An 18,065-nucleotide genomic window follows, 5' to 3' on the forward strand; every position below is an offset into this window, starting at 1 on the left:
TGCAAGATCTATTCGAACCGTTTTTGCTGGGCAAGTAGGACTTGTAAATCTACACAATATATAGTTTAAAGTTTGAGTCTATCATATTAGGTTTTGGATTTATAGCTGTTTTTGTGTCTATTGCTTCAAAAGCATTTTCAGATAATTTGTGTGTTCTGAAGAAACTACAAGAGATATGTAAGCCATTCTTTCTGTGCAAGAGGGGCTTGTACATCTGCACAACATGTATTTTAAAGTTTGAACCTATCTTATTGCATTTTTGAGTTATAGCAGTTTTTACGTTTTTATTGCTCCAAAAGCCTTTTCAGCCCATGAACAGTTGTTTGTGAGTTTCGAAAAAAGTGCAAGATCTATTCGAACCGTTTTTGCTGGGCAAGTAGGACTTGTAAATCTACACAATATATAGTTTAAAGTTTGAGTCTATCATATTAGGTTTTGGATTTATAGCTGTTTTTGTGTCTATTGCTTCAAAAGCATTTTCAGATAATTTGTGTGTTCTGAAGAAACTACAAGAGATATCTAAGCCATACTTTCTGTGCAAGAGGGGCTTGTACATCTGCACAACATGTCTTTTAAAGTTTGAACCTATCTTATTGCATTTTTGAGTTATAGCAGTTTTTACGTTTTTATTGCTCCAAAAGCCTTTTCAGCCCATGAACAGTTGTTTGTGAGTTTCGAAAAAAGTGCAAGATCTATTCGAACCGTTTTTGCTGGGCAAGTAGGACTTGTAAATCTACACAATATATAGTTTAAAGTTTGAGTCTATCATATTAGGTTTTGGATTTATAGCTGTTTTTGTGTCTATTGCTTCAAAAGCATTTTCAGATAATTTGTGTGTTCAGAAGAAACTACAAGAGATATCTAAGCCATACTTTCTGTGCAAGCGGGGCTTGTACATCTGCACAACATGTCTTTTAAAGTTTGAACCTATCTTATTGCATTTTTGAGTTATAGCAGTTTTTACGTTTTTATTGCTCCAAAAGCCTTTTCAGCCCATGAACAGTTGTTTGTGAGTTTCGAAAACAGTGCAAGATCTATTCGAACACTTTTTGCTGGGCAAGTAGGACTTGTAAATCTACACAATATATAGTTTAAATTTTGAGTCTATCATATTAGGTTTTGGATTTATAGCTGTTTTTGTGTCTATTGCTTCAAAAGCATTTTCAGATAATTTGTGTGTTCTGAAGAAACTACAAGAGATATCCAAGCCATACTTTCTGTGCATGAGGGGCTTGTACATCTGCACAACATGTCTTTTAAAGTTTGAACCTATCTTATTGCATTTTTGAGTTATAGCAGTTTTTAGGTTTTTATTGCTCCAAAAGCCTTTTCAGCCCATGAACAGTTGTTTGTGAGTTTCGAAAAAAGTGCAAGATCTATTCGAACCCTTTTTGCTGGGCAAGTAGGACTTGTAAATCAACACAATATATAGTTTAAAGTTTGAGTCTATCATATTAGGTTTTGGATTTATAGCTGTTTTTGTGTCTATTGCTTCAAAAGCATTTTCAGATAATTTGTGTGTTCTGAAGAAACTACAAGAGATATCTAAGCCATACTTTCTGTGCAAGAGGGGCTTGTACATCTGCACAACATGTCTTTTAAAGTTTGAACCTATCTTATTGCATTTTTGAGTTATAGCAGTTTTTACGTTTTTATTGCTCCAAAAGCCTTTTCAGCCCATGAACAGTTGTTTGTGAGTTTCGAAAAAAGTGCAAGATCTATTCGAACTGTTTTTGCTGGGCAAGTAGGACTTGTAAATCTACACAATATATAGTTTAAAGTTTGAGTCTATCATATTAGGTTTTGGATGTATAGCTGTTTTTGTGTCTATTGCTTCAAAAGCATTTTCAGATAATTTGTGTGTTCAGAAGAAACTACAAGAGATATCTAAGCCATACTTTCTGTGCAAGCGGGGCTTGTACATCTGCACAACATGTCTTTTAAAGTTTGAACCTATCTTATTGCATTTTTGAGTTATAGCAGTTTTTACGTTTTTATTGCTCCAAAAGCCTTTTCAGCCCATGAACAGTTGTTTGTGAGTTTCGAAAACAGTGCAAGATCTATTCGAACACTTTTTGCTGGGCAAGTAGGACTTGTAAATCTACACAATACATAGTTTAAATTTTGAGTCTATCATATTAGGTTTTGGATTTATAGCTGTTTTTGTGTCTATTGCTTCAAAAGCATTTTCAGATAATTTGTGTGTTCTGAATAAACTACAAGAGATATCCAAGCCATACTTTCTGTGCAAGAGGGGCTTGTACATCTGCACAACATGTCTTTTAAAGTTTGAACCTATCTTATTGCATTTTTGAGTTATAGCAGTTTTTAGGTTTTTATTGCTCCAAAAGCCTTTTCAGCCCATGAACAGTTGTTTGTGAGTTTCGAAAAAAGTGCAAGATCTATTCGAACCCTTTTTGCTGGGCAAGTAGGACATGTAAATCTACACAATATATAGTTTAAATTTTGAGTCTATCATATTAGGTTTTGGATTTATAGCTGTTTTTGTGTCTATTGCTTCAAAAGCATTTTCAGATAATTTGTGTGTTCTGAAGAAACTACAAGAGATATCCAAGCCATACTTTCTGTGCATGAGGGGCGTGTACATCTGCACAACATGTCTTTTAAAGTTTGAACCTATCTTATTGCATTTTTGAGTTATAGCAGTTTTTAGGTTTTTATTGCTCCAAAAGCCTTTTCAGCCCATGAACAGTTGTTTGTGAGTTTCGAAAAAAGTGCAAGAGCTATTCGAACCCTTTTTGCTGGGCAAGTAGGACATGTAAATCTACACAATATATAGTTTAAATTTTGAGTCTATCATATTAGGTTTTGGATTTATAGCTGTTTTTGTGTCTATTGCTTCAAAAGCATTTTCAGATAATTTGTGTGTTCTGAAGAAACTACAAGAGATATCCAAGCCATACTTTCTGTGCAAGAGGGGCTTGTACATCTGCACAACATGTCTTTTAAAGTTTGAACCTATCTTATTGCATTTTTGAGTTATAGCAGTTTTTACGTTTTTATTGCTCCAAAAGCCTTTTCAGCCCATGAACAGTTGTTTGTGAGTTTCGAAAAAAGTGCAAGAGCTATTCGAACCATTTTTGCTGGGCAAGTAGGACATGTAAATCTACACAATATATAGTTTAAATTTTGAGTCTGTCATATTAGGTTTTGGATTTATAGCTGTTTTTGTGTCTATTGCTTCAAAAGCATTTTCAGATAATTTGTGTGTTCTGAAGAAACTACAAGAGATATCCAAGCCATACTTTCTGTGCATGAGGGGCTTGTACATCTGCACAACATGTCTTTTAAAGTTTGAACCTATCTTATTGCATTTTTGAGTTATAGCAGTTTTTAGGTTTTTATTGCTCCAAAAGCCTTTTCAGCCCATGAACAGTTGTTTGTGAGTTTCGAAAAAAGTGCAAGATCTATTCGAACCCTTTTTGCTGGGCAAGTAGGACATGTAAATCTACACAATATATAGTTTAAATTTTGAGTCTATCATATTAGGTTTTGGATTTATAGCTGTTTTTGTGTCTATTGCTTCAAAAGCATTTTCAGATAATTTGTGTGTTCTGAAGAAACTACAAGAGATATCTAAGCCATACTTTCTGTGGAAGAGGGGCTTGTACATCTGCACAACATGTCTTTTAAAGTTTGAACCTATCTTATTGCATTTTTGAGTTATAGCAGTTTTTAGGTTTTTATTGCTCCAAAAGCCTTTTCAGCCCATGAACAGTTGTTTGTGAGTTTCGAAAAAAGTGCAAGATCTATTCGAACCCTTTTTGCTGGGCAAGTAGGACATGTAAATCTACACAATATATAGTTTAAATTTTGAGTCTATCATATTAGGTTTTGGATTTATAGCTGTTTTTGTGTCTATTGCTTCAAAAGCATTTTCAGATAATTTGTGTGTTCTGAAGAAACTACAAGAGATATCTAAGCCATACTTTCTGTGCAAGAGGGGCTTGTACATCTGCACAACATGTCTTTTAAAGTTTGAACCTATCTTATTGCATTTTTGAGTTATAGCAGTTTTTAGGTTTTTATTGCTCCAAAAGCCTTTTCAGCCCATGAACAGTTGTTTGTGAGTTTCGAAAAAAGTGCAAGATCTATTCGAACCCTTTTTGCTGGGCAAGTAGGACTTGTAAATCAACACAATATATAGTTTAAAGTTTGAGTCTATCATATTAGGTTTTGGATTTATAGCTGTTTTTGTGTCTATTGCTTCAAAAGCATTTTCAGATAATTTGTGTGTTCTGAAGAAACTACAAGAGATATCTAAGCCATACTTTCTGTGCAAGAGGGGCTTGTACATCTGCACAACATGTCTTTTAAAGTTTGAACCTATCTTATTGCATTTTTGAGTTATAGCAGTTTTTAGGTTTTTATTGCTCCAAAAGCCTTTTCAGCCCATGAACAGTTGTTTGTGAGTTTCGAAAAAAGTGCAAGAGCTATTCGAACCATTTTTGCTGGGCATGTAGGACATGTAAATCTACACAATATATAGTTTAAATTTTGAGTCTATCATATTAGGTTTTGGATTTATAGCTGTTTTTGTGTCTATTGCTTCAAAAGCATTTTCAGATAATTTGTGTGTTCTGAAGAAACTACAAGAGATATCCAAGCCATACTTTCTGTGCATGAGGGGCTTGTACATCTGCACAACATGTCTTTTAAAGTTTGAACCTATCTTATTGCATTTTTGAGTTATAGCAGTTTTTACGTTTTTATTGCTCCAAAAGCCTTTTCAGCCCATGAACAGTTGTTTGTGAGTTTCGAAAAAAGTGCAAGATCTATTCGAACCCTTTTTGCTGGGCAAGTAGGACTTGTAAATCTACACAATATATAGTTTAAATTTTGAGTCTATCATATTAGGTTTTGGATTTATAGCTGTTTTTGTGTCTATTGCTTCAAAAGCATTTTCAGATAATTTGTGTGTTCTGAAGAAACTACAAGAGATATCCAAGCCATACTTTCTGTGCAAGAGGGGCTTGTACATCTGCACAACATGTCTTTTAAAGTTTGAACCTATCTTATTGCATTTTTGAGTTATAGCAGTTTTTAGGTTTTTATTGCTCCAAAAGCCTTTTCAGCCCATGAACAGTTGTTTGTGAGTTTCGAAAAAAGTGCAAGAGCTATTCGAACCCTTTTTGCTGGGCAAGTAGGACATGTAAATCTACACAATATATAGTTTAAATTTTGAGTCTATCATATTAGGTTTTGGATTTATAGCTGTTTTTGTGTCTATTGCTTCAAAAGCATTTTCAGATAATTTGTGTGTTCTGAAGAAACTACAAGAGATATCCAAGCCATACTTTCTGTGCAAGAGGGGCTTGTACATCTGCACAACATGTCTTTTAAAGTTTGAACCTATCTTATTGCATTTTTGAGTTATAGCAGTTTTTACGTTTTTATTGCTCCAAAAGCCTTTTCAGCCCATGAACAGTTGTTTGTGAGTTTCGAAAAAAGTGCAAGATCTATTCGAACCCTTTTTGCTGGGCAAGTAGGACTTGTAAATCTACACAATATATAGTTTAAATTTTGAGTCTATCATATTAGGTTTTGGATTTATAGCTGTTTTTGTGTCTATTGCTTCAAAAGCATTTTCAGATAATTTGTGTGTTCTGAAGAAACTACAAGAGATATCCAAGCCATACTTTCTGTGCAAGAGGGGCTTGTACATCTGCACAACATGTCTTTTAAAGTTTGAACCTATCTTATTGCATTTTTGAGTTATAGCAGTTTTTAGGTTTTTATTGCTCCAAAAGCCTTTTCAGCCCATGAACAGTTGTTTGTGAGTTTCGAAAAAAGTGCAAGATCTATTCGAACCCTTTTTGCTGGGCAAGTAGGACATGTAAATCTACACAATATATAGTTTAAATTTTGAGTCTATCATATTAGGTTTTGGATTTATAGCTGTTTTTGTGTCTATTGCTTCAAAAGCATTTTCAGATAATTTGTGTGTTCTGAAGAAACTACAAGAGATATCCAAGCCATACTTTCTGTGCATGAGTGGCGTGTACATCTGCACAACATGTCTTTTAAAGTTTGAACCTATTTTATTGCATTTTTGAGTTATAGCAGTTTTTAGGTTTTTATTGCTCCAAAAGCCTTTTCAGCCCATGAACAGTTGTTTGTGAGTTTCGAAAAAAGTGCAAGAGCTATTCGAACCCTTTTTGCTGGGCAAGTAGGACATGTAAATCTACACAATATATAGTTTAAATTTTGAGTCTATCATATTAGGTTTTGGATTTATAGCTGTTTTTGTGTCTATTGCTTCAAAAGCATTTTCAGATAATTTGTGTGTTCTGAAGAAACTACAAGAGATATCCAAGCGTTACTTTCTGTGCAAGAGGGGCTTGTACATCTGCACAACATGTCTTTTAAAGTTTGAACCTATCTTATTGCATTTTTGAGTTATAGCAGTTTTTAGGTTTTTATTGCTCCAAAAGCCTTTTCAGCCCATGAACAGTTGTTTGTGAGTTTCGAAAAAAGTGCAAGAGCTATTCGAACCATTTTTGCTGGGCAAGTAGGACATGTAAATCTACACAATATATAGTTTAAATTTTGAGTCTATCATATTAGGTTTTGGATTTATAGCTGTTTTTGTGTCTATTGCTTCAAAAGCATTTTCAGATAATTTGTGTGTTCTGAAGAAACTACAAGAGATATCTAAGCCATACTTTCTGTGGAAGAGGGGCTTGTACATCTGCACAACATGTCTTTTAAAGTTTGAACCTATCTTATTGCATTTTTGAGTTATAGCAGTTTTTAGGTTTTTATTGCTCCAAAAGCCTTTTCAGCCCATGAACAGTTGTTTGTGAGTTTCGAAAAAAGTGCAAGATCTATTCGAACCCTTTTTGCTGGGCAAGTAGGACATGTAAATCTACACAATATATAGTTTAAATTTTGAGTCTATCATATTAGGTTTTGGATTTATAGCTGTTTTTGTGTCTATTGCTTCAAAAGCATTTTCAGATAATTTGTGTGTTCTGAAGAAACTACAAGAGATATCCAAGCCATACTTTCTGTGCATGAGTGGCGTGTACATCTGCACAACATGTCTTTTAAAGTTTGAACCTATTTTATTGCATTTTTGAGTTATAGCAGTTTTTAGGTTTTTATTGCTCCAAAAGCCTTTTCAGCCCATGAACAGTTGTTTGTGAGTTTCGAAAAAAGTGCAAGAGCTATTCGAACCCTTTTTGCTGGGCAAGTAGGACATGTAAATCTACACAATATATAGTTTAAATTTTGAGTCTATCATATTAGGTTTTGGATTTATAGCTGTTTTTGTGTCTATTGCTTCAAAAGCATTTTCAGATAATTTGTGTGTTCTGAAGAAACTACAAGAGATATCCAAGCCATACTTTCTGTGCAAGAGGGGCTTGTACATCTGCACAACATGTCTTTTAAAGTTTGAACCTATCTTATTGCATTTTTGAGTTATAGCAGTTTTTAGGTTTTTATTGCTCCAAAAGCCTTTTCAGCCCATGAACAGTTGTTTGTGAGTTTCGAAAAAAGTGCAAGAGCTATTCGAACCATTTTTGCTGGGCAAGTAGGACATGTAAATCTACACAATATATAGTTTAAATTTTGAGTCTATCATATTAGGTTTTGGATTTATAGCTGTTTTTGTGTCTATTGCTTCAAAAGCATTTTCAGATAATTTGTGTGTTCTGAAGAAACTACAAGAGATATCTAAGCCATACTTTCTGTGGAAGAGGGGCTTGTACATCTGCACAACATGTCTTTTAAAGTTTGAACCTATCTTATTGCATTTTTGAGTTATAGCAGTTTTTAGGTTTTTATTGCTCCAAAAGCCTTTTCAGCCCATGAACAGTTGTTTGTGAGTTTCGAAAAAAGTGCAAGATCTATTCGAACCCTTTTTGCTGGGCAAGTAGGACATGTAAATCTACACAATATATAGTTTAAATTTTGAGTCTATCATATTAGGTTTTGGATTTATAGCTGTTTTTGTGTCTATTGCTTCAAAAGCATTTTCAGATAATTTGTGTGTTCTGAAGAAACTACAAGAGATATCTAAGCCATACTTTCTGTGCAAGAGGGGCTTGTACATCTGCACAACATGTCTTTTAAAGTTTGAACCTATCTTATTGCATTTTTGAGTTATAGCAGTTTTTACGTTTTTATTGCTCCAAAAGCCTTTTCAGCCCATGAACAGTTGTTTGTGAGTTTCGAAAAAAGTGCAAGAGCTATTCGAACCCTTTTTGCTGGGCAAGTAGGACATGTAAATCTACACAATATATAGTTTAAATTTTGAGTCTATCATATTAGGTTTTGGATTTATAGCTGTTTTTGTGTCTATTGCTTCAAAAGCATTTTCAGATAATGTGTGTGTTCTGAAGAAACTACAAGAGATATCTAAGCCATACTTTCTGTGCAAGAGGGGCTTGTACATCTGCACAACATGTCTTTTAAAGTTTGAACCTATCTTATTGCATTTTTGAGTTATAGCAGTTTTTAGGTTTTTATTGCTCCAAAAGCCTTTTCAGCCCATGAACAGTTGTTTGTGAGTTTCGAAAAAAGTGCAAGATCTATTCGAACCCTTTTTGCTGGGCAAGTAGGACTTGTAAATCAACACAATATATAGTTTAAAGTTTGAGTCTATCATATTAGGTTTTGGATTTATAGCTGTTTTTGTGTCTATTGCTTCAAAAGCATTTTCAGATAATTTGTGTGTTCTGAAGAAACTACAAGAGATATCTAAGCCATACTTTCTGTGCAAGAGGGGCTTGTACATCTGCACAACATGTCTTTTAAAGTTTGAACCTATCTTATTGCATTTTTGAGTTATAGCAGTTTTTAGGTTTTTATTGCTCCAAAAGCCTTTTCAGCCCATGAACAGTTGTTTGTGAGTTTCGAAAAAAGTGCAAGAGCTATTCGAACCATTTTTGCTGGGCATGTAGGACATGTAAATCTACACAATATATAGTTTAAATTTTGAGTCTATCATATTAGGTTTTGGATTTATAGCTGTTTTTGTGTCTATTGCTTCAAAAGCATTTTCAGATAATTTGTGTGTTCTGAAGAAACTACAAGAGATATCCAAGCCATACTTTCTGTGCATGAGGGGCTTGTACATCTGCACAACATGTCTTTTAAAGTTTGAACCTATCTTATTGCATTTTTGAGTTATAGCAGTTTTTAGGTTTTTATTGCTCCAAAAGCCTTTTCAGCCCATGAACAGTTGTTTGTGAGTTTCGAAAAAAGTGCAAGATCTATTCGAACCCTTTTTGCTGGGCAAGTAGGACTTGTAAATCAACACAATATATAGTTTAAAGTTTGAGTCTATCATATTAGGTTTTGGATTTATAGCTGTTTTTGTGTCTATTGCTTCAAAAGCATTTTCAGATAATTTGTGTGTTCTGAAGAAACTACAAGAGATATCTAAGCCATACTTTCTGTGCAAGAGGGGCTTGTACATCTGCACAACATGTCTTTTAAAGTTTGAACCTATCTTATTGCATTTTTGAGTTATAGCAGTTTTTACGTTTTTATTGCTCCAAAAGCCTTTTCAGCCCATGAACAGTTGTTTGTGAGTTTCGAAAAAAGTGCAAGATCTATTCGAACCCTTTTTGCTGGGCAAGTAGGACTTGTAAATCTACACAATATATAGTTTAAATTTTGAGTCTATCATATTAGGTTTTGGATTTATAGCTGTTTTTGTGTCTATTGCTTCAAAAGCATTTTCAGATAATTTGTGTGTTCTGAAGAAACTACAAGAGATATCCAAGCCATACTTTCTGTGCAAGAGGGGCTTGTACATCTGCACAACATGTCTTTTAAAGTTTGAACCTATCTTATTGCATTTTTGAGTTATAGCAGTTTTTAGGTTTTTATTGCTCCAAAAGCCTTTTCAGCCCATGAACAGTTGTTTGTGAGTTTCGAAAAAAGTGCAAGATCTATTCGAACCCTTTTTGCTGGGCAAGTAGGACATGTAAATCTACACAATATATAGTTTAAATTTTGAGTCTATCATATTAGGTTTTGGATTTATAGCTGTTTTTGTGTCTATTGCTTCAAAAGCATTTTCAGATAATTTGTGTGTTCTGAAGAAACTACAAGAGATATCCAAGCCATACTTTCTGTGCATGAGGGGCGTGTACATCTGCACAACATGTCTTTTAAAGTTTGAACCTATCTTATTGCATTTTTGAGTTATAGCAGTTTTTAGGTTTTTATTGCTCCAAAAGCCTTTTCAGCCCATGAACAGTTGTTTGTGAGTTTCGAAAAAAGTGCAAGAGCTATTCGAACCCTTTTTGCTGGGCAAGTAGGACATGTAAATCTACACAATATATAGTTTAAATTTTGAGTCTATCATATTAGGTTTTGGATTTATAGCTGTTTTTGTGTCTATTGCTTCAAAAGCATTTTCAGATAATTTGTGTGTTCTGAAGAAACTACAAGAGATATCCAAGCCATACTTTCTGTGCAAGAGGGGCTTGTACATCTGCACAACATGTCTTTTAAAGTTTGAACCTATCTTATTGCATTTTTGAGTTATAGCAGTTTTTAGGTTTTTATTGCTCCAAAAGCCTTTTCAGCCCATGAACAGTTGTTTGTGAGTTTCGAAAAAAGTGCAAGATCTATTCGAACCCTTTTTGCTGGGCAAGTAGGACATGTAAATCTACACAATATATAGTTTAAATTTTGAGTCTATCATATTAGGTTTTGGATTTATAGCTGTTTTTGTGTCTATTGCTTCAAAAGCATTTTCAGATAATTTGTGTGTTCTGAAGAAACTACAAGAGATATCCAAGCCATACTTTCTGTGCATGAGGGGCGTGTACATCTGCACAACATGTCTTTTAAAGTTTGAACCTATCTTATTGCATTTTTGAGTTATAGCAGTTTTTAGGTTTTTATTGCTCCAAAAGCCTTTTCAGCCCATGAACAGTTGTTTGTGAGTTTCGAAAAAAGTGCAAGAGCTATTCGAACCCTTTTTGCTGGGCAAGTAGGACATGTAAATCTACACAATATATAGTTTAAATTTTGAGTCTATCATATTAGGTTTTGGATTTATAGCTGTTTTTGTGTCTATTGCTTCAAAAGCATTTTCAGATAATTTGTGTGTTCTGAAGAAACTACAAGAGATATCCAAGCCATACTTTCTGTGCAAGAGGGGCTTGTACATCTGCACAACATGTCTTTTAAAGTTTGAACCTATCTTATTGCATTTTTGAGTTATAGCAGTTTTTAGGTTTTTATTGCTCCAAAAGCCTTTTCAGCCCATGAACAGTTGTTTGTGAGTTTCGAAAAAAGTGCAAGATCTATTCGAACCCTTTTTGCTGGGCAAGTAGGACATGTAAATCTACACAATATATAGTTTAAATTTTGAGTCTATCATATTAGGTTTTGGATTTATAGCTGTTTTTGTGTCTATTGCTTCAAAAGCATTTTCAGATAATTTGTGTGTTCTGAAGAAACTACAAGAGATATCCAAGCCATACTTTCTGTGCATGAGGGGCGTGTACATCTGCACAACATGTCTTTTAAAGTTTGAACCTATCTTATTGCATTTTTGAGTTATAGCAGTTTTTAGGTTTTTATTGCTCCAAAAGCCTTTTCAGCCCATGAACAGTTGTTTGTGAGTTTCGAAAAAAGTGCAAGAGCTATTCGAACCCTTTTTGCTGGGCAAGTAGGACATGTAAATCTACACAATATATAGTTTAAATTTTGAGTCTATCATATTAGGTTTTGGATTTATAGCTGTTTTTGTGTCTATTGCTTCAAAAGCATTTTCAGATAATTTGTGTGTTCTGAAGAAACTACAAGAGATATCCAAGCCATACTTTCTGTGCATGAGGGGCATGTACATCTGCACAACATGTCTTTTAAAGTTTGAACCTATCTTATTGCATTTTTGAGTTATAGCAGTTTTTAGGTTTTTATTGCTCCAAAAGCCTTTTCAGCCCATGAACAGTTGTTTGTGAGTTTCGAAAAAAGTGCAAGAGCTATTCGAACCCTTTTTGCTGGGCAAGTAGGACATGTAAATCTACACAATATATAGTTTAAATTTTGAGTCTATCATATTAGGTTTTGGATTTATAGCTGTTTTTGTGTCTATTGCTTCAAAAGCATTTTCAGATAATTTGTGTGTTCTGAAGAAACTACAAGAGATATCCAAGCCATACTTTCTGTGCAAGAGGGGCTTGTACATCTGCACAACATGTCTTTTAAAGTTTGAACCTATCTTATTGCATTTTTGAGTTATAGCAGTTTTTACGTTTTTATTGCTCCAAAAGCCTTTTCAGCCCATGAACAGTTGTTTGTGAGTTTCGAAAAAAGTGCAAGATCTATTCGAACCCTTTTTGCTGGGCAAGTAGGACTTGTAAATCTACACAATATATAGTTTAAATTTTGAGTCTATCATATTAGGTTTTGGATTTATAGCTGTTTTTGTGTCTATTGCTTCAAAAGCATTTTCAGATAATTTGTGTGTTCTGAAGAAACTACAAGAGATATCCAAGCCATACTTTCTGTGCAAGAGGGGCTTGTACATCTGCACAACATGTCTTTTAAAGTTTGAACCTATCTTATTGCATTTTTGAGTTATAGCAGTTTTTAGGTTTTTATTGCTCCAAAAGCCTTTTCAGCCCATGAACAGTTGTTTGTGAGTTTCGAAAAAAGTGCAAGATCTATTCGAACCCTTTTTGCTGGGCAAGTAGGACATGTAAATCTACACAATATATAGTTTAAATTTTGAGTCTATCATATTAGGTTTTGGATTTATAGCTGTTTTTGTGTCTATTGCTTCAAAAGCATTTTCAGATAATTTGTGTGTTCTGAAGAAACTACAAGAGATATCCAAGCCATACTTTCTGTGCATGAGGGGCGTGTACATCTGCACAACATGTCTTTTAAAGTTTGAACCTATCTTATTGCATTTTTGAGTTATAGCAGTTTTTAGGTTTTTATTGCTCCAAAAGCCTTTTCAGCCCATGAACAGTTGTTTGTGAGTTTCGAAAAAAGTGCAAGAGCTATTCGAACCCTTTTTGCTGGGCAAGTAGGACATGTAAATCTACACAATATATAGTTTAAATTTTGAGTCTATCATATTAGGTTTTGGATTTATAGCTGTTTTTGTGTCTATTGCTTCAAAAGCATTTTCAGATAATTTGTGTGTTCTGAAGAAACTACAAGAGATATCTAAGCCATACTTTCTGTGCAAGAGGGGCTTGTACATCTGCACAACATGTCTTTTAAAGTTTGAACCTATCTTATTGCATTTTTGAGTTATAGCAGTTTTTACGTTTTTATTGCTCCAAAAGCCTTTTCAGCCCATGAACAGTTGTTTGTGAGTTTCGAAAAAAGTGCAAGAGCTATTCGAACCATTTTTGCTGGGCATGTAGGACATGTAAATCTACACAATATATACTTTAAATTTTGAGTCTATCATATTAGGTTTTGGATTTATAGCTGTTTTTGTGTCTATTGCTTCAAAAGCATTTTCAGATAATTTGTGTGTTCTGAAGAAACTACAAGAGATATCCAAGCCATACTTTCTGTGCATGAGGGGCTTGTACATCTGCACAACAAGTCTTTTAAAGTTTGAACCTATCTTATTGCATTTTTGAGTTATAGCAGTTTTTAGGTTTTTATTGCTCCAAAAGCCTTTTCAGCCCATGAACAGTTGTTTGTGAGTTTCGAAAAAAGTGCAAGATCTATTCGAACCCTTTTTGCTGGGCAAGTAGGACTTGTATAAATCAACACAATATATAGTTTAAAGTTTGAGTCTATCATATTAGGTTTTGGATTTATAGCTGTTTTTGTGTCTATTGCTTCAAAAGCATTTTCAGATAATTTGTGTGTTCTGAAGAAACTACAAGAGATATCTAAGCCATACTTTCTGTGCAAGAGGGGCTTGTACATCTGCACAACATGTCTTTTAAAGTTTGAACCTATCTTATTGCATTTTTGAGTTATAGCAGTTTTTACGTTTTTATTGCTCCAAAAGCCTTTTCAGCCCATGAACAGTTGTTTGTGAGTTTCGAAAAAAGTGCAAGATCTATTCGAACCCTTTTTGCTGGGCAAGTAGGACTTGTAAATCTACACAATATATAGTTTAAATTTTGAGTCTATCATATTAGGTTTTGGATTTATAGCTGTTTTTGTGTCTATTGCTTCAAAAGCATTTTCAGATAATTTGTGTGTTCTGAAGAAACTACAAGAGATATCCAAGCCATACTTTCTGTGCAAGAGGGGCTTGTACATCTGCACAACATGTCTTTTAAAGTTTGAACCTATCTTATTGCATTTTTGAGTTATAGCAGTTTTTACGTTTTTATTGCTCCAAAAGCCTTTTCAGCCCATGAACAGTTGTTTGTGAGTTTCGAAAAAAGTGCAAGATCTATTCGAACCCTTTTTGCTGGGCAAGTAGGACTTGTAAATCTACACAATATATAGTTTAAATTTTGAGTCTATCATATTAGGTTTTGGATTTATAGCTGTTTTTGTGTCTATTGCTTCAAAAGCATTTTCAGATAATTTGTGTGTTCTGAAGAAACTACAAGAGATATCCAAGCCATACTTTCTGTGCAAGAGGGGCTTGTACATCTGCACAACATGTCTTTTAAAGTTTGAACCTATCTTATTGCATTTTTGAGTTATAGCAGTTTTTAGGTTTTTATTGCTCCAAAAGCCTTTTCAGCCCATGAACAGTTGTTTGTGAGTTTCGAAAAAAGTGCAAGATCTATTCGAACCCTTTTTGCTGGGCAAGTAGGACATGTAAATCTACACAATATATAGTTTAAATTTTGAGTCTATCATATTAGGTTTTGGATTTATAGCTGTTTTTGTGTCTATTGCTTCAAAAGCATTTTCAGATAATTTGTGTGTTCTGAAGAAACTACAAGAGATATCCAAGCCATACTTTCTGTGCATGAGGGGCGTGTACATCTGCACAACATGTCTTTTAAAGTTTGAACCTATCTTATTGCATTTTTGAGTTATAGCAGTTTTTAGGTTTTTATTGCTGCAAAAGCCTTTTCAGCCCATGAACAGTTGTTTGTGAGTTTCGAAAAAAGTGCAAGAGCTATTCGAACCCTTTTTGCTGGGCAAGTAGGACATGTAAATCTACACAATATATAGTTTAAATTTTGAGTCTATCATATTAGGTTTTGGATTTATAGCTGTTTTTGTGTCTATTGCTTCAAAAGCATTTTCAGATAATTTGTGTGTTCTGAAGAAACTACAAGAGATATCTAAGCCATACTTTCTGTGCAAGAGGGGCTTGTACATCTGCACAACATGTCTTTTAAAGTTTGAACCTATCTTATTGCATTTTTGAGTTATAGCAGTTTTTACGTTTTTATTGCTCCAAAAGCCTTTTCAGCCCATGAACAGTTGTTTGTGAGTTTCGAAAAAAGTGCAAGAGCTATTCGAACCATTTTTGCTGGGCATGTAGGACATGTAAATCTACACAATATATACTTTAAATTTTGAGTCTATCATATTAGGTTTTGGATTTATAGCTGTTTTTGTGTCTATTGCTTCAAAAGCATTTTCAGATAATTTGTGTGTTCTGAAGAAACTACAAGAGATATCCAAGCCATACTTTCTGTGCATGAGGGGCTTGTACATCTGCACAACAAGTCTTTTAAAGTTTGAACCTATCTTATTGCATTTTTGAGTTATAGCAGTTTTTAGGTTTTTATTGCTCCAAAAGCCTTTTCAGCCCATGAACAGTTGTTTGTGAGTTTCGAAAAAAGTGCAAGATCTATTCGAACCCTTTTTGCTGGGCAAGTAGGACTTGTATAAATCAACACAATATATAGTTTAAAGTTTGAGTCTATCATATTAGGTTTTGGATTTATAGCTGTTTTTGTGTCTATTGCTTCAAAAGCATTTTCAGATAATTTGTGTGTTCTGAAGAAACTACAAGAGATATCTAAGCCATACTTTCTGTGCAAGAGGGGCTTGTACATCTGCACAACATGTCTTTTAAAGTTTGAACCTATCTTATTGCATTTTTGAGTTATAGCAGTTTTTACGTTTTTATTGCTCCAAAAGCCTTTTCAGCCCATGAACAGTTGTTTGTGAGTTTCGAAAAAAGTGCAAGATCTATTCGAACCCTTTTTGCTGGGCAAGTAGGACTTGTAAATCTACACAATATATAGTTTAAATTTTGAGTCTATCATATTAGGTTTTGGATTTATAGCTGTTTTTGTGTCTATTGCTTCAAAAGCATTTTCAGATAATTTGTGTGTTCTGAAGAAACTACAAGAGATATCCAAGCCATACTTTCTGTGCAAGAGGGGCTTGTACATCTGCACAACATGTCTTTTAAAGTTTGAACCTATCTTATTGCATTTTTGAGTTATAGCAGTTTTTAGGTTTTTATTGCTCCAAAAGCCTTTTCAGCCCATGAACAGTTGTTTGTGAGTTTCGAAAAAAGTGCAAGATCTATTCGAACCCTTTTTGCTGGGCAAGTAGGACATGTAAATCTACACAATATATAGTTTAAATTTTGAGTCTATCATATTAGGTTTTGGATTTATAGCTGTTTTTGTGTCTATTGCTTCAAAAGCATTTTCAGATAATTTGTGTGTTCTGAAGAAACTACAAGAGATATCCAAGCCATCCTTTCTGTGCATGAGGGGCGTGTACATCTGCACAACATGTCTTTTAAAGTTTGAACCTATCTTATTGCATTTTTGAGTTATAGCAGTTTTTAGGTTTTTATTGCTCCAAAAGCCTTTTCAGCCCATGAACAGTTGTTTGTGAGTTTCGAAAAAAGTGCAAGAGCTATTCGAACCCTTTTTGCTGGGCAAGTAGGACATGTAAATCTACACAATATATAGTTTAAATTTTGAGTCTATCATATTAGGTTTTGGATTTATAGCTGTTTTTGTGTCTATTGCTTCAAAAGCATTTTCAGATAATTTGTGTGTTCTGAAGAAACTACAAGAGATATCCAAGCCATACTTTCTGTGCAAGAGGGGCTTGTACATCTGCACAACATGTCTTTTAAAGTTTGAACCTATCTTATTGCATTTTTGAGTTATAGCAGTTTTTACGTTTTTATTGCTCCAAAAGCCTTTTCAGCCCATGAACAGTTGTTTGTGAGTTTCGAAAAAAGTGCAAGATCTATTCGAACCCTTTTTGCTGGGCAAGTAGGACTTGTAAATCTACACAATATATAGTTTAAATTTTGAGTCTATCATATTAGGTTTTGGATTTATAGCTGTTTTTGTGTCTATTGCTTCAAAAGCATTTTCAGATAATTTGTGTGTTCTGAAGAAACTACAAGAGATATCCAAGCCATACTTTCTGTGCAAGAGGGGCTTGTACATCTGCACAACATGTCTTTTAAAGTTTGAACCTATCTTATTGCATTTTTGAGTTATAGCAGTTTTTAGGTTTTTATTGCTCCAAAAGCCTTTTCAGCCCATGAACAGTTGTTTGTGAGTTTCGAAAAAAGTGCAAGATCTATTCGAACCCTTTTTGCTGGGCAAGTAGGACATGTAAATCTACACAATATATAGTTTAAATTTTGAGTCTATCATATTAGGTTTTGGATTTATAGCTGTTTTTGTGTCTATTGCTTCAAAAGCATTTTCAGATAATTTGTGTGTTCTGAAGAAACTACAAGAGATATCCAAGCCATACTTTCTGTGCAAGAGGGGCTTGTACATCTGCACAACATGTCTTTTAAAGTTTGAACCTATCTTATTGCATTTTTGAGTTATAGCAGTTTTTACGTTTTTATTGCTCCAAAAGCCTTTTCAGCCCATGAACTGTTGTTTGTGAGTTTCGAAAAAAGTGCAAGAGCTATTCGAACCATTTTTGCTGGGCAAGTAGGACATGTAAATCTACACAATATATAGTTTAAATTTTGAGTCTATCATATTAGGTTTTGGATTTATAGCTGTTTTTGTGTCTATTGCTTCAAAAGCATTTTCAGATAATTTGTGTGTTCTGAAGAAACTACAAGAGATATCCAAGCCATACTTTCTGTGCATGAGGGGCTTGTACATCTGCACAACATGTCTTTTAAAGTTTGAACCTATCTTATTGCATTTTTGAGTTATAGCAGTTTT

Source organism: Eucyclogobius newberryi, unplaced genomic scaffold (assembly GCF_026437365.1).
Source record: "Eucyclogobius newberryi isolate DKJ021-1_F unplaced genomic scaffold, fEucNew1.0.hap1 SCAF_1, whole genome shotgun sequence".
Classification (NCBI taxonomy): Eukaryota; Metazoa; Chordata; class Actinopteri; order Gobiiformes; family Gobiidae; genus Eucyclogobius; species Eucyclogobius newberryi.